We start from the raw sequence: 12,508 nt of genomic DNA, 5'->3' as shown, positions 1-12,508 counted from the left end.
CCATCATTTTAATATATTATAGCTTTTTATTAAGACCAAAGGTTTGCAGTCCATGAAGTTGATTGGGTAGAGATAATTTATTAGTAATATCAATATTTGTGTCCATAAAAAAAGAAGTATGTGAGGCATTGCATTATATAAATAATGGCACTGGGTTGTTTATAAATAAGTTAGTTTAGATCAAATAAAATATTTGCAGCGCCTTGTCTTACTGTTACGTTGTTAAAGGCACTGGTAACATCGTTGACTTGACATTATTATTTATAAAAAAACGAGATGCTTCAAGCGCACTTCATTATGTTATATGTATAGGAGGTAGTTATTTTACTATTAGTGATATTATTAACTAGTTTTTTGTTAAAATGAAGTGAGCTCTGTTAGTCTTTGTACAAAACCTGCCAGTTCCGTTGGTCTTCGTAAGAAACGCGTGAGTTCCGTTGGTTTTCGTAAGAATCTGTATGTTCCGTTTGTCTTCGGAAGAAGCCCGTGAGTTCCGTTTGTCTTCGTAAGAGTCTCCTAGATCCGTTACTTTTCGTAAGAAACCTTGAGTTCCGTTCCTGTTCGTAAGAGTCTATGAGCTCCGTTGTTTTTCGTAAATTATGTAGGATATGCAATAGAAAATACAATGTATGTGGGTGATTCTGCCAAAAGTGGCTCAAAATTATTTAAAGAATTTTTTTAAAACAAGTTTGTTGAAAAAATTATTTTTCATTGCATTTCTTTCTCAAATACCATCCACAACAAATATCTAAAACGAATCCTCTACAAAGTTCTTGGTTTCAAATGATGTACGCTATTTTGTATACGTCTATTCTAGTCCATTTTCGAACAAACTACGTCGGCTTCTAATATGTGTAGCTAAACTGCTTGTATAGTTAAAGTGTTCTAACTCAGATTGAACATAAGCTAGGTTAAAACCCTATCGATTAAAAAAAAATTTCGTTTCATTTAGTGCCTCCCTTCAAAAGTTATTGGGATGTAATATGGGCCACTAGAGGGGGTAATAAATTCAACATGGCGCGGAAGAGTCAATGCATATGCATGTGCAGCATAGGACTTGAAGGCTATTTTTCCTCCGTGTTTAAATTTTTGATGACAATGAGGCCCGTGCGTTTTTCTAAACTATATTTACATCAGGAAGCAGCTCCCAGTGCACTTCTTTCATACTCTAGAGCTATGTAACTCACGAAGATCCGAATTCAAATACGCAGCTGCTGATAGCTTTCCCGCGTATACATATATCTACAGCAGTGCTCGTATACGTATTTATAGGTACAGCACTCTATCAGCAGCTGCGTATTTCAATTCAGATTTTCGTGAGTTACGTAGCTCTAGAGTATAAAAGAAGTGCACTGGGAGCTGCTTCCTGACGTAACTATAGTTTAGAAAAACGCACGGGCCTCATTGTCATCAAAAACTTAAACACGGAGGAAAAATGAGGAGCTGGAAACGAAAAGGGCGCATAAGTTGAGAAACACGTAAAAGTATTGTCCAAGGAGTAAATTTTTCAAACTCACCATATCGATTTTAAAAAAATACTAGCTTGTATAGAATGAAAATCCACACCTTTTTTACATTTACAACTTTTTGAATCAAGTCGTACTTTTTTAAATAAGAAATAAAAACCGCATTTCTTGAAAACTCAAATTCAATCACTTTTAAAAACATAAATTGCTGTTTCTCAGTCAATTATGATCGAAATCGTTTGAAATTTAGTACGGGTACGTGAAATGCCTCAGCGCTGGCGATGAATTAATCAGATTTAGTTAAATTTTTTTTAATTAATTAATATTTAATTAGAAGTAGGTAGTGCACGGATTACGAAGGTTGTCAACTTCAATGAAATAAAGTGTGCGGGAAAGTTTCAGCTTGACAAAACTTTCAGCGACAAAGTTGTTCCTCAATATTCGAAGAAGTTTTCCTAAAAGTTTCAAATCGATTTATCAAAAAACAGCCGAGATAGAGAACTTTGTATAAATAGAACGTGCACAGCTGACAATAACTGAGCCACGGCGGTCGCCCAGCTCAACAACACCATCAGGTTAGGCCGTCTGCTGCATGCCGATGACAGCTTATTGCCTACCATCCGTGCACGTTGTTACAAAAAGTTCTCTATCTCGGCTGTTTTTTGATAAATCGATTTGAAACTTTTAGGAAAACTTCTTCGAATATTGAGGAACAACTTTGTCGCTGAAAGTTTTGTCAAGCTGAAACTTTCCCGCACACTTTATTTCATTGAAGTTGACAACCTTCGTAATCCGTGCACTACCTACTTCTAATTAAATATTAATTAATTAAAAAAAATTTAACTAAATCTGATTAATTCATCGCCAGCGCTGAGGCATTTCACGTACCCGTACTAAATTTCAAACGATTTCGATCATAATTGACTGAGAAACAGCAATTTATGTTTTTAAAAGTGATTGAATTTGAGTTTTCAAGAAATGCGGTTTTTATTTCTTATTTAAAAAAGTACGACTTGATTCAAAAAGTTGTAAATGTAAAAAAGGTGTGGATTTTCATTCTATACAAGCTAGTATTTTTTAAAAATCGATATGGTGAGTTTGAAAAATTTACTCCTTGGACAATATTTTTACGTGTTTCTCAACTTATGCGCCCTTTTCGTTTCCAGCTCCTCATAATAGCCTTCAAGTCCTATGCTGCACATGCATATGCATTGACTCTTCCACGCCATGTTAAACTTATTACCCCCTCCAGTGGCCCATATTACATCCTAATAGCTGTTAAAAGAGGAGCGATACAAATCGCTGAAAATGAGATTTTGTAGATTTTTGCCGAATATTCGTAATTTTTTAGAAATTCTTATAACTTTTTCCTATTTTAAAAATGCCCTATAAGTTTCGTACAGATCCGATTCACGAAAAAAATTTTTTATAGCTTTGGCTAGTACATTGGGCTTGTCTTGGTGGGAGATTAGAAAAGTTACGACTAATAGGTGTTGCGAAGTACAACAGTGTTGTTTTCAAAGTGATTTTCGCTAACATCCACAATTCAGTTCAAATCGTGGAACATTTTGTAGTTGCTAAAAACTCGTGTTTATATAAGCTAAAAATTAATGTTATGACATACATTTAACCTAAGACGTCTGTACTTGACAATGTGTGTGCGAGGATATGGCAAAAAAGCTTATTTTTTCTACGTGGGAGCTTTTACGTGCGAAATTAAAATTGGAACAGGGTACCGAAGTGACATTTTGACTACATTTTTTTAATCATCCTATTTAGGTGTCAAGATATCAGCTTAAAAGTTTTTTTCAAGACAGTTAACAACTTATAACATAACTTCATGTGATTAGAGTATTAAGTTTAAGTTTCATATACAAGCATGAGCCCTGTACATGAAATGAGCCACTTACGGCAGAATCACTCATATTAGAATAACTATCTAATATATAATATATATAAAGCAGAGTAACTAAAACCGTTGTCTTACTAATATATAAAGCAAAGTCGCTAAAACCGCTGTAATCACTAAACGCGAAAACTACTGAACCGATTTAGCTGAAATTTTGCACACTGATTCATGATACTTCCTAGATGGTTTTAGTATAGTTTTTGTCTTAAAAAATTTATAACAATAGCAATAAATGAGTTTAAAGTTTTGCAAAAATACGCCAGCTCTTCACTTTAGTTCAGTAAAATCCGCTAGGTGGCGTTGACATAAAATTGAGGCTGCCTACAACAAAATTAAATAATTATGGTTATAATAAGCCAGAGGGTCTCCATAATTGATGCAATCGTGCTTCGGCAGTTCAACGAGCTGCATAGAGAATGTTGTCGATGGTCTAGCAGCTGGATATCCCGGTTACGGACGACTCTCTTCCGTAAAGCGGAAGGGACCTAGGTTTCCATACACCCTGAATCTCGACGAGTGCAATAAAAAAAAAATTCTTTCCAACCGATGACTTCTCTGGCATAATACCAGACGGCATATCTAGCCAGAGCACAATCAGCACCAACTCTTAAGAGTTGTGTGGCAGTCCTACCATCCCGCCTGGTGCAGTCAGACAATTTATGGCTACAAATATGAGCCAGAAAAAAACAGCTCTGAGGGGCACGGGCAGCCACAACGGCAAGCTTCTTAGTCGTCACGTCCCCAACGCGCTTACCCACATGTTCCCGTCTAACGATGAGCGGTCGGTTATCCAGAGAATGACCCGAAGACCAAAGACGTAATATTCTTTGGTCAGCGGCGTATCACTCTCCATCACAGTCTCCGTACATCGAGACTCCCAGGGTAAGAATCAAGCTACCCGTAGCCAGCTCTTCATCATCAGGAATAATAATAAAGAATAGCCTGGAAGTCTCACCACTGGCGCTTTTTAGGGCCATTACAAGTATTTACGTTCCCTACTTAACCATCAATTTCATCGGTTCTTTTTAGGGGCCACCTAAGTGTAAACTACCTTGCCAACAAACACACTTTTACTACCATTTCCGGAAGCAATTCGTCGACTAAAAGACCATATTAACTAAAGACAGGCACTATTAACCCAAGTCAGCCATTCACTGGCAGACGTCACCAGCGGAGTCGTTCTTCGCAAGGCTGGAAAACCCAGTGACCGACGCCCCTATATTACCCTCTCGACTCTAAGCATTCAACTAGTAATCACTGATCCTCTCCAAGGTCTGCGCTGGGCAAACCTATAACAGCTATGAATTTAAAAAAACTTGAGCCAACGGGAAAGCCTCCACTGGACAAGTATCACTAACCAATCTCCCCATCTAAGATCACCAAAACAGCTGAATCTGCAAATAAAAAAGGTGCTTTAGACACCAACGTCTTCGACGTTATACCGGGAGACGTTGGAAAAGAGCACTACAACTAGCTCCAAAGCTTCGGACTTTGTAATTTTTCTCTTGATCAGTCTGGGTTCTTAACAGCAGGCCAGAGAAGATCACCCTGAGGCATCCAGGCAGTCACAATTGCTGTTAACTGCAGTCAAGAAAGAGTTAACTTAAGAAGCTCACCGGTCTTTTTCAGGGCCATTGGATGTCGAACTACCTTGCCAACAAATATATAAATATATTAGAACTTAACAAAGTTGACAGAAAACTCTTTAGGGGTCACAAAAATTTTAAGCATGCCAAAAAGTTGCAAGAGGGTGAATTGGAAGAAAAACTTCAAATGCATCTAATAAATACAATTTTACTTAGCCGTCAAGAAACTGACGCAGAAAATTTATCGAGATTAGAACCGCAGCGTCAAAATCGACAAATAAAGAATCCATTACGTGAGGGATCAGCTTTTCATTGTACCGTCACAGTAATCTGTGAAATCTTTAAAGATCCTACTTCAAATTTTTTAATAAGTGGAAAATGTATTTGTGTTTTTGTGGCAATAAAATTTAGGGTTTAAGGTCTAGGACTTTGTTGCTCTGGTAATAAAGTTGTGAGATATGGAAAAAAAAATTTTGTTCATATAAATTTTTTGGGAGTTTAAAATCTTAACAGTTTTAAGAAATAGCCCTTTTTGTGGTTTTGATGGCCACCGATTAGTTAATGACATAAATAACGCATGGTACTTTTCAGCATAATTATTTTTTTTAATTTTTACACATTATTTGACTAAATAAACCATATGGATTCCGGAAAAATTTGTTTTTAATATGAAGATTTTTGTTCTGATGTGTGTCAGGAATATGTGTAAGATTTCTAACTGAAAACGTTTCACATTACATGTCAACACACTACGGTGTTTTATTTAGTAAGTCTTCGGCGAAGCCGAGACGGGGGGCTGCTAGTAATCGCTAACCGCGAAAACTACTGAACCGATTTTGCTGAAATTTTGCACACTGATTCGTGACACTTCCTAGATGGTTTTAGTATAGTTTTTATCTGAAAAATTCAATAACAATAGCAATAAATAAGCTTAAAGTTTTGCGAAAATACGCCAGCTTTTCACTTCAGTTCAGTAGGATCCACCAGGTGGCGTTGACATAAAATCGAGGCTACCTACAACAGAATTAAATAAATATGGTTATAGTGCGCCGGGGGGTCTCCGAATGTTCGGCAGGGACCTACTGGTAGTTCATCGAGCTGCATCGACAATGTAGATGATGGTCGTGCAGCTGGGAAACTCTTTTCTGAAGGGCAAGTGACCCAGGTTTACTTCCACCCTTAATCTCAAGGATTGACGAGTGTGACCAACAAAAATTATTCTACTCAATAAAGTCTCCAGAGTTACACCAGGAGACGAATCTAGCCAGAGCACAACCTGCTCTAACACTTTAGAGTTTTGTGTTCGTACCACCATCCCGCCTGGTACCGTCAGAGAATTTTTGGCTACAAATGTAAACCAGGAAAGACAGCCCTGAGAAGCACGAGCAGCCACAACGGTTCCCTTCTCAGTGATCGTATTCTCAACGGCATACTCACTTTTTCCCGACTAACGATGAGCGGTTGGTTATCTGGGGAACGACTCCAAGACGAGATATTCTTTGGTCAGCGGTGTACCTCCCTCCATCATAGTCTCCATACATAAAGACTTCGATGGTAAGAGTCAAGCTACCCGCAGCCAGCTCTTTATCATCAGAAATAATAATAAGGAATAGCTGGAAGTCTCACCACTGGCCCTTTTTAGGGCCATTATAAATATTAACGTTCCCTACTTAACCATCAATCTCATCGGTTCTTTTAAGGACCACCTAAGTTTGAACTACCTTGCGAACAAATACACTACCATTTCCGGAAGCAATTTTTCGAATAAAAGACTGTATCAACTAAAGACGGCCACTATTAAACCAAGTCAGTCATTCACTGGCAGTCATCACGAGCGGAGTTGTTTTTCGCAAAGCTGGGAATCCCGCTGTCCAACGACCCTATATTCCCCTCTCGACTGTAAGCATTCCATCAGGAATCACCGATCCTCTCCAAGGTCTGCGCTGGGTGAACCTAACAGCTATAAAGGGAATCAAAAACTTAAGCCAACGGAACAGTCTCCAACGGGCAAGCATCAAGAACCAATCTCTTCATCTTAGATCACCCAAAACAACTGAGTCTGCAACAAAAGGTCCTTCAAACACCATTGTCTTCGACGTTATACTGGGAGACGTTGGGAAAGATCTTTACAACTAGCTCCAAAGCTTCAAACTTTGTAATTTTTTTCCTGATCAGTCTAGGGCTTGCCAACAAATATATTAGAACTTAACAAAGTTAACAGAAAACAGCCTTAAGGGGTCACAAGTCTTTAACATGCCAAAACTCACAAGAGAGTGAATTGGAAGAGAAACTTCAAATGTATCTAATAAATACAATTTCAGCTGTCAAGAAACCGACGCAGAAAATTTATTGAGATTGGAACAGCAGCATTAAAATCGACAAATAATAAAGAAACCATTGCGTGGGAGATCAGCTTTTTATTGTACCCTGACAGTAATCTCTCGAATCTTTAAAGATCTTAATTAAGTTTTTTAAATAAGTAGAAAATATATTTGTGTTTTTGAGGCAATGGAAAATGTAAAGATAAAGCTCCAGGACTTTGTTGCTCTGGTAATAAAGTTGTGAGATGAGAGAAAAAAATGTTTTCTCAATATATATTTTTTGGGAGTTTAAAATCTTAACAGCTCTAAAAAATAGCCTTTTTCGTGAATCACACGAGAGAAACTGTAAATCAACGGCTTTTTATGGCCACCGATTATTTTATGGCATAAAGAACGCACGGTACTTTTCAGCATTATTATTTTTTTGAATTTTTACACATTATTTGACTAAATAAACCACATGGATTCCGAAAAAATATGTTTTTAATAAGAAGATTTTTGTTCTATTAAGTGTCAGGAGTAGGGGTAAATGACCTAATTACTGCGCAGGCGCCAATTACTGCAAACTCGACGGTAACTGAAAATAAGAAAAACAGACTGAAAAATTTGGGTGCTTGGATATTGTAACACGTACGGACATTAATAACGTTCAATCCCGAATCATACTTTACATCATGATATTTATAATTGTTTAACTTAGTGACTCTAAACGAATCTAACCTACAAAACTTTGTAATCGTGCGTAGTGATTGGTGCGCAGCAATTGGGTCTAGGGATTCAGCAAGAAAACCTTATGGGAGATACCCGCGCAGTAATTGGGGGGCGCAGCGACTGGTGCTTATTTTATAACCATGCGCAGTAATACCACTAAGTGATATCAGCACTGAAACAATTATTTAAAAAAAAAAAGCTCCTTTACAGAAAAATGTTTGTCGTTTTAATCGCACAAGATGCTGCGATAAAGATTAAGTAAAACTGGTCTAATTTACATCAAAAAACATTAAGAAATGATAAATTTAGTACAATCAAAAATTTCAGTGCGCAGTAGTTAGGTCATTTATCCCTATTTGTAAGATTTTTAACTGAAAACATTTCACATAACATGTCAACACACTACGGTGTTCTATTTAGTAAGTCTCGGGCGAAGCCGAGAGGGGGGGCCGCTGGTAAGAAGTATATACATAAGATAGTTAAACCGTAATGACAATCACAGTTGCAACGATAGTATGTACAGAAATCCAAATCGATAGCGTATCATGTGTACGGATAATTTTTTAATGAATATTAAATTCACAAAACTATAAATCTGGCTGATACAAAAACTTGACCAATTAAAACTCGAGTTTGATCTTCGACTATCGGTAGAATAAAACTGTAGATAATCGTGATTTACGACATCTGTCTTTATTAGATTACTCAAGAATATATGTCCAACCTACTATAAGATATAAAATTTTTTTTCTCAGAATACAAAATTTACACTGTGTTGTGAGCATGTAGGCAGCATTGTCTATAGCTATATGGATAATTCAGCCGTAACTTGCTCAAATCGACTTAAAAAATGTTTTAAAAAAAATTTTTTTTCATGGTATTTCTCCTTTAAATAAACTTTAAATAACATTAGTAACAAACATCCAAAGCGATGCAACTACAAACTTTTTGGATCAAAAGATATTCGACATTTTATAAAAGTCAGTTTTAGTACAGTTTCGAAAAAATACGTCTCTTTCTAGCACATGTAGCTAAGCTCCTTTCATAATCCGAGTGTTCTTACTGAGCTTGAATGAAAGCTGTGATCAAGACCTATCGATTAATAAAAAAATTTTGTTCGATTTTATGCTTCTAATCAAAAGTTAAAGCTGTTCGAACTAGAGTGTAAACATGGCTAATAATGAAATTTTGAGGATATTTGGCTGAATTTCGTTATTTTTCATAAAATCGCTTATAACATTTGACTGGTAGAACGAAATACAATATTTTTTATATTTTCAGGGCTTTGTTTTAGCTTTCATTTGAGCTCAGATGATACCACCTAATATATTGCACCACTTGGATACTATCGTTAGAAGTAGCACCACCGTTTATGCGTTTATATCGCGAAAAAAGGCCAATTGAACGAAACCCCGAAATACGTGTCTCGTCTCTTAGCACAACAGTGATGAAAAAATAATATGGCGAAGATTGATTGGTTTAAAATGAGAAAAAACGACACTTTGAGTTTAGGTAGGGTCGGAATGGAAAAGTATGGAATGGAAATTTCGAGGTTTCTAGTGCTCGTACGATTCATAGACATAACTCAATGACTTGTCCACCCATAATTTATTTACTACCATCAAACGCAATGAGAAACTGGAGTTTGCGTACCTGCACACGTGCACCGAGTGGCTGTTCCATCAAGGGTCTGAACGGAATGAAACTTCTACACGCGTGAAATACGAAAAAAGAAGGGCTTTAAAATTGAAAGGGGTAACAACTTCTGGCACTACTGACGTATAGGGTCATTTATTTTAGTCCCATACTTTGAAAAGTGACCATTGGTTAGCATTTCCAACCCAAAAAGTTAGTAATTTGAACCGAATTTTGTTAAAACCGCGATTGTGGTGCAAATCTACGGACAAAATGTTTGCAGTAAAAACCCACTCTTATTTCTCGACATTTCGAGTGACTACGGTACAAATGTAATCCGCAATAGCTATATTTTATAATGCGTATACACCTAAGTGGGAGATACCCCCTATTCTTCACTGTTGGGAGCTTTTATGAGTGAAATTGATTTGAGGACAAGGGTCGGAATGGAAAATTCGACTCTAAATTATGAATTATCCCAATGAAGGGGGCAATATGTTGGTATAAGACTGTATGCCAAATAAAGTTGACAGCATTTAACACAACTTAACGTTTGTAAAGTTTTTGATTTAATTGTGGCACGCGATTACGAGTACCAGACACAATCTGAGCAAGTTACGGCAGAATCACCCATATACATACTCGTGCCTAATAACTTATTAATGAACCATAACACGATTTTATTACAGCGAAAGATTGATGATTTTTCATGATATTTTAGTTAAAATTGTCAGTAGTCATTCGACCAAAATGATATCCTAACGTATTTAACGTTATAGGATCAGAAGGAGTATCATTATTAATCGTATTATCAAGCTTCTTCAACTCTGATGATTTTTTTTCGTTATCATTTCCACTTTCACCCTTAGGTGTAGGTCCATTTAGCTGTAATTATGAATTTTTTAAATTAACATTGTAATTTCGGGAGACGTGGTTGTTGAACAATTGTGCCCTAATTTCAAACGACATTTTTTCGTACTGAGGGTGCAATATACTATATAGTCTCAGTCAGAATACTATGAGCTAGCCAATTTTTTTACGCACAACAATGATATAGTACTCAAGGGTGGAATAAAGGTGGGAATGGACTTAGGGCTCAAAAAACCGTAATGTTACTTCTCCTACCTCGGGGCGTGGGCATACTTTAGGCTCAGTAATTACTTTACTCCTGAATGAAAATCCCATCTCGTTTGCAAAAATTTTGTATCGAATTAAAATCAAAATTTTTTGGACTAATCAAAAATTTTCAAGACTTCACTATAGTTTTTCAAGATATCTTGAATGTTTTCTGTGATTTGTCCTTAGTTTTAAGATTTAACAAGAAGAACAATATATAGATCCCATTAAATAAAAAAAAATTACAAAGTTCGTATGAACATGTGTTGAACCCTTGACTTATTAAAGGATAAATTCTGCACCCCCGCTTATATAAGCTTGTATCACAGACGCATATATGTATATAAAAAAGAAAATTACAGGAATATCATCTTACTAGAGATATTTGATACGTTTCATGCATTTGTTCTCTACTTCATTGAAGAGACTCAGAAATGCCAAAATTGATAGCACTTTGATTGAAGTTTGACTATACAAAGTATACATTTAAAATATTATTATAAAAGATTAATTGTTCATTCAATAATTAGTAATACTAATATATGCATGTTTAAAAAAGCTAAAAGCTCCAGTTAGCTTGTACTTTAAACTAAGAGATAAGCTGAGTATACTGAATTTGAATCATACTTAATAGTGCTTATATAAGTTTGATCGAGCTTGCAGACCCAAAAGCTTTAGTTCATACGAATTTAAAAAAAATACTGATGTATACGTATGATTTCTTCTTATTTATTTGAATTAAATAATGAAGCACGTTTTATCTGTACTCGTAGTTGTAAATATGAAAAATTCTTGAAATTATTCTGAATGAGGATTATTAATGTACAAGCTCAACTGCTATTGGTGGTAGCAGTATAAACAGTACCTGATCAATCACGGTCATAGTATTTAATATTTTATACACTAAAACAGGAGGAACATGATTGATCAGGCCCTTCTATTATTACTACTACCTAGTCTTTTAGTTCGACATTCGATATAAATTATTATTTTGTTGTTGACATTTACTACTTTTATACCCCATAAAGTTCTTTAATGAATAAATTTTAATTGCTTCGATTGTCCATTACGCGAACCAAAGTATTTTATAAAAACATTACAAACTTCAGACATTAGGCATGAAAAGCAAATATTTTATTATGATAAATATAATAAATCCTAGAGTTAACTCTTATACAATTAAGAATTGATAGTTTGTTAATAAAAATTAATAACGCTATGTAAACGTTAAAAAATCATGGTGTTATTGTATTAGTTGGCGCAAGAAAGTATAAGCTTCATTTTTAATAGAAAAAAGATCAAACTCAGATTTTAATAAACAAAGGAGTCTTATATTTTGATTTAAAAAAAATTAAACTATGTATAAAAAATTTACAAGCTCGTGCATTATTGTAGGTGATAGTAAGAATAGAACATTTGTACAACTTTTTTCCCACTGGCACAAGGTTTATGCCCTAATGCATTATTTTGCACTTTGTGCTGAAGAAATACATGAAGTTCTATAAAATCAAAAGTACTTTTTCCATCGCAGACACATAGTGTGGCAGAACCTTTGCACTCTAAAGCCACACTAAGAGCCCATGTATGAAAATTACTTTCCTCCTTCTTTCAAAGGCTTGTATTTGCAAATCAAAAAGTTTACGGCACGAGTCAGAGAATAGGGCCGTAACGAGGTTCATAAAGTCTTTGCGAACTTATATGGAATGTACTATTTCTGCCCATGTGACTTTTTTGTCACTCGATAATACTTGTTGTACTTTGTAC

This window comes from Copidosoma floridanum, unplaced genomic scaffold (genome assembly GCF_036245765.1).
Source record: "Copidosoma floridanum isolate Cflo_tuat_1 unplaced genomic scaffold, Cflo_Japanese_pri ptg000001l, whole genome shotgun sequence".
In the NCBI taxonomy this organism is placed as follows: domain Eukaryota; kingdom Metazoa; phylum Arthropoda; class Insecta; order Hymenoptera; family Encyrtidae; genus Copidosoma; species Copidosoma floridanum.
Note: the sequence above shows the minus strand (reverse complement) of the source record.